Source organism: Filicampus tigris, chromosome 14 (genome assembly GCF_054856515.1).
Source record: "Filicampus tigris isolate MCC_2025a chromosome 14, RoL_Ftig_1.0, whole genome shotgun sequence".
In the NCBI taxonomy this organism is placed as follows: domain Eukaryota; kingdom Metazoa; phylum Chordata; class Actinopteri; order Syngnathiformes; family Syngnathidae; genus Filicampus; species Filicampus tigris.
In genome coordinates, this window is record NC_141230.1 from 180,738 (window position 1) to 186,119 (window position 5,382).

At 41.0% G+C, this 5,382-nt stretch overlaps 1 pseudogene across 1 annotated transcript in view; it reads right to left on the reverse strand.

The window, feature by feature from the left end:
* Positions 1–203: 203 nt before the first annotated feature.
* LOC147136017 (uncharacterized) overlaps positions 204–5,382 on the reverse strand; it is a 31,347-nt pseudogene continuing 26,168 nt past the window's right edge. Inside the window, exon 2 of the transcript XR_015089727.1 lies at positions 204–3,121. The product of XR_015089727.1 is annotated as an uncharacterized LOC147136017 (transcript). The remainder of the gene's footprint in view (positions 3,122–5,382) is intronic.

Here is a 5,382-nt window from a genome sequence, read left to right on the forward strand (position 1 = left end):
TAAGGCAATGTCCGCTGATAGTGTAGTGGTACACACGCCTGAGTTGTGTGCGGGCAGCGTGGGATCGATTCCCGCTCAGTGACAGTGTCTATGCGTGCCCTGCGACTGGCTGGCGACCAGTTCGGGGTGTAGTCTGCCTTCGCCCATTGACGGCTGGGATAGGCTCCAGCAACTCCCCGCGACCCTGTATAGGATAAGCGGTTTGGAAGATGACATGACATGACAATTTAAGGCACATCCCCGCCCTTTAAACATGGAGAGTGCATTACAATGCAATCCAGGTCCACAATATTGAAAACGATGTAAAAAAAACAAAAAAAAAACAGAAAGCCAAGGAAACCACTGTTGAACTACAAGCCGGGCACTGTAGCTAATGCTACCAGCTAGCTGCTAGCCACTATCACCGGAGACTTGATGCAGTGAAGGTGTAATTAACTAAAGGTTTGTTAGCGTCCTAGATTAGGTACTGAATATGGTTTCGTGATGGCATTGTGTTGATGTCAGACGCAAGCGTTAAAATTGCAAAAAGGTAAACGGAAGTCAAGTTAGCCGTTACGCCACCACAGGCCAATTTCAAAGTAAAAGTCTAAGACTATTGCATTGGCATCAATGACTCAATGTGTTATTTGACAAGCTTTATTTTGAAGTTAGCCTTAGCGGAGTCGGCGTGTTTATTGAGTATGTTTGCAGCTTCCTTTACATGCCTGAGTGTTGGGACAAGAGGCAGAAAAAAATCCTCCATAAACAATTTGAGGATTTGTTTCACCCCAAGTTTCTAAAATGCTCCCATACATGTGATTTACGTAATCCATGAGGGTTTACAACTTCCTCTGCTGCTATTACAGTGAATGCGGACTAATCACGTCGCCTTAATATGAACGTGCATATTTTTTTTTTCACCAACCGTTGTGCGGTTCGTCGTGGATCACGGATCAAAGATGATCTGTTGCACCAATAGTGACTTGGTTACAGAGCAAACACAATTCAAGTTTCAACGCACGCATATTTGTCGGGCCACTCGGCCAAACTGATGATTTTCTAAATCAACCTTTCTTTTTTCAGTTTTGATAGCTTAAGTGTTTTTACAGAGCGAGCGCCAAAGAGAGGCGCCTCCACGGCTCACTCAGGCTTCTTCCTTTTCTACTCTTGTTTTGGGGGGAAACATCTGGCATAAAAAACACTTGGCCTCTCCCGCTCTGCAATCCTCTCAATTTCATGTGCAGGAAAAAGAGCTCTGAAGCCACTTCCTTATTCTTTTTCTACTGTCGGTAGAGAGGCATAGCACTGCACTACACCACAGCGCCTACTACCTTCCCAGGCGGTGTGTAACATAAGGATGTGTACATGTGGTGAACATCTGTTTTTTTTTTTTTTTTTTTGGCAATCTTTGGGGGTCTAGACCAACATGCTTGGCGGGCCTGATCTACACTGGACAAATCAGATCCATTGTGTTCAATGTTTTACCATTCGTTAATTTACTACACATCCACAAGAGACTTTTAAGAATATACAATACTTACAACACTAGGCAGTTTGATGAAAATCAAAGTCAAAGTAAATAGTTCCAGGTGGAGACATACATTTTCATTTACAGCTTATTTGATCACTGCTATTCTCACCAGCAGAATTGTCTATTAACCCATTAAAGCCTAAAGCGCCTGGCTCAACGGCTCCCAAAAAATTCTGCGACATCCTCCGCGGTCTCGCGACACCGTCACGTGTATACAGTATTCTGATGCATTAAATTGGCTAAGAGCTGGAGAATTGGATTAAAAAACAAGACACAGACGTATCCGCTCTCCCGGCTTTAAAGGTAGAACGATGCAACAGCACTCCTGGCTCTAGTGGTAGAAACGCAGTTATGCGCTCCCATCCTTAATGCGTTAACCCGGTCGTTGTGAGAGAAGTTAAGATGAGCAGGCAAACTATTTCTCACCATTATGGGTTCTTATGTGTTTTCTTAAGCATCCCTTATCAAAGAATCTTTGACAACAAATTGAGCAAGCATTTTTTTTCTCGCCAGTGTGTATTCTTGAGTGTCTTCTTAAGCTTCCATTCTCAGAAAATCTCTGACCACAAGCTGAGCAGGCAAAAGGTTTCTCACCAGAGTGCGTTCTCATGTGTGTTTTTAAGTTTCCCTTCTGAGAGAATTTTTGCCCACAAGCTGAGCAGGCAAAAGGTTTCTCTCCAGTGTGAGTTCTTGTGTGATTTGTTAACTGTATTTTAGTGGAGAATGTTTGACTACAAACTGAACAGGCAAAAGGTTTCTCACCAGTGTGCGTTCTTGTGTGTGTTGTCAAGTTTCCCTTATCAGAGAATCTTTGACAACAAACTGAGCACACAAAAGGTTTCTCTCCAGTATGTATTCTTGTGTGGGTTTTTAAGCTTCCGTTCTCAGAGAATCTTTGACCACAAATTGGGCAGACAAAAGGTTTTTCTCCAGTGTGGGTTCTTGTATGTGTTGTCAAATTGGTTTTTTGAGAATATCTTTGACCACAAACTGAGCAAACAAATGGTTTCTCCCCAGTGTGTGTTCTTCTGTGTACTTTTAAGTATCCCTTCTGAGTGAATCGTTTACCGCAATCTGAGCAGGCAAAAGGTTTTTCTCCAGTGTGTATTCTCAAGTGTTGTTTCAAACCCCACTTATAAGCAAATGTTTTACCACACTGAGAACATTTCCAGCATTTGTCATTAGTGTGACTTGTCACACCTTCAGTCTCATCAACATCGTCATCATCAGTGTCAAGAATGTGTGACATTGTATCCTCAAAATCTGATATTGGAGCTATGTTTGCCTGTGATTCTCCACTGTTGTCTTCATCGTCCTTTGTTGTCATGTGTTGACTTGGGCTACTGCTGCTCGGAGGTTCTGCACCTCTGCTATTCTCACTGTGACCGTCATTGTCAATCTTCAAACAGACACCAGTTAATGGTGACTTGATTATATCGTTCTCTTTTTTAATACATGGGGGCTCATGCTCGTCCTCTTTGATGTGGGTGGGCTCTGACTCCTCTTTGTTTTGAATGTCAAGGAGCTCTGGGGAATCTTTGTCCTCCACTTCCTCTTTAATGTGAAAGGACTCTGGCTCCTGCTGCTCAGGATGAACAATTTCACTGTCGTCTACAGGACACAAGATAACAAACACATTTGGTTTATCAGGTAAGCCAGATGTGTGAAACAACCAAGTCTAAAATAAAGTTCTTAAAACAATATGCATCCAGAATAGTAAGACAGTGGACCCTGCATATATATGGGGGCGGGTAAACTGTTTTCTGACTCAACTGGACTATTTCTAGAGTTCTTATTCTTTTCTTTTGACCAAGTTTATGTGTTTAAAATCACCCAAATGTTGATTTCTGACTGACAGTAATTGATGACTAAAGACGTTAGAATTTGTTTTACTGAATGCCAATTAAATAAAGATCCATGCTTGCCTGACTGCTTGCCCGCTAAATGTCAGAAATATAACCAGTCGGGGTTCGTGTGCGCATTCATGCTCTTGTCCGCTTCAGCCTGTGTAAGAGGAGAAGCGATCGCCACGGTATTTTTGATTTTGTGGCGGTGATCATGATGAGATCACGTTTTATGTCAATAAATCCAAACTATTGTGAAGAGCACGTTTATACTTTCACAGGTTGAAGTGGACAAGAGTAGTAATGTGCATTTGCATTTTGGTGGCGATAGGTCGACGTTTTAGACAACAGAACTGATAAAGCGAGCAATATTACCACACTTGCCTCCCTCCCATGACGTTAGACCGAAAACATAACATAAGCCACGCTCCAAAAGGAGGCGGGGCAATTTTGTAAATCTAATCACATAAAAAGACCTTAAATCATGAGTCTTTGGGGGCGGGGGGCACTTTAGTACTGATGTCATTTTTACATGCAAACCTATTATATAATTGCCAATGTTAAGCTCACCAAGTGTCAAGGTGTTCACTTGTGCATTTGCATGTCATTAACAGAGAAATGGCAGTGCACTACTTTTTCATTTTATTATATTTATTGTTGTGCCCTGCGACTGGCTGGCGACCAGTTCGGGGTGTAGTCTGCCTTCGCCCATTGACGGCTGGGATAGGCTCCAGCAACTCCCCGCGACCCTATATAGGATAAGCGGTTTGGAAGATGACATGACATGACATGACATTATATTTATTGTATTCTTTATTATTTGTTTAATTATGGTTATGTACTGTATGAAAAGAGAATACGTTGGATTGGCTGACGTTTGTATTACATATCTTGTTAAAAGTAAAACATTTTTAAACTAGACCTGCAAGCAGCTATAAAGGGCCCTCGTAGCCCTGGCAACATTGGGGTACTGGCACGTTGGGATGCTTGCACGTCGGAACTGGAATTTGTAGAAATGAAATGACATCAGAATAAAAGCAATTTTGTTCAAATATGACCAATATATGGCTCCAAGAGAATTTTTCGCAGGACTTGAGCTGTTACATATACCACCAAATTTCCGTAGATGTAGGTGAAACGTCCAAAAGGGGCTGATTTTTTTTAAAAATTGTAGGGGGCGGTAGCAAGCCAATTTTTTTTTTCAACACGATAAAAAAGAAAAATATTCATGAGTTTACCAGGCCTGATGTGATACAAAGTATCGTGAGATTTGGTGCATGTTTAGACCGTCAAAATCAGCATTGTTTTTTTGGCGAGCTGACGAAATTTTAGCTAGGCACTTAAAAGGGATTCAAGAAAAAATTTATATCACTGTGATCGCTCAGGATGACAAAATTATTCGGGATCAACGGGTAATTAATACAGTGTTTAAGGATTATGACAATGATTTATACACTTCGGAAGCTCCAGGCGATACAGAACCAATTCAAAACTTTTTCAAGGATTTGTATTTTCCACAGGTATTTCCGGAACTAGTCTCAGAATTGAATAAAGAAGTTAGGAATGCGATAGCCGGGCTTCAAGCCGGGAAGTAGTCTGGATTTGCTTTGCAGTTGGCTCCCTTCCTGACTGCTATATATGACGAGTCACTGTCCGTTGGTCAACTTCCACTTACTCTGAATCAGGCTTGCATAATACCTATTAGCGAAAAAAGGACCCATTAAAATGTGGGTCCTATAGGCCTATTTCGTTAGTATATGCAGATTACAAAATACAGTGGTACCCCTGCTTACAAAATTAATTGGTTCTGGAAGAAATTTCCGAACTAGAAAATTTTGTAAGTAGAGACGTGTTTTTCATGTATATGCCCTAATCCGTTCCAAGCACCTCAAAATTCAGACATAAATGTTTTATAAAGCATAAAAATGCATAAAAACATAACAAATTCATGTTACGATTAGATTATTGCACAATAAATGAGAGTTGTGCATAATGTAAAAAAACAAAGAAGAGAGTAAAGAATAAAAA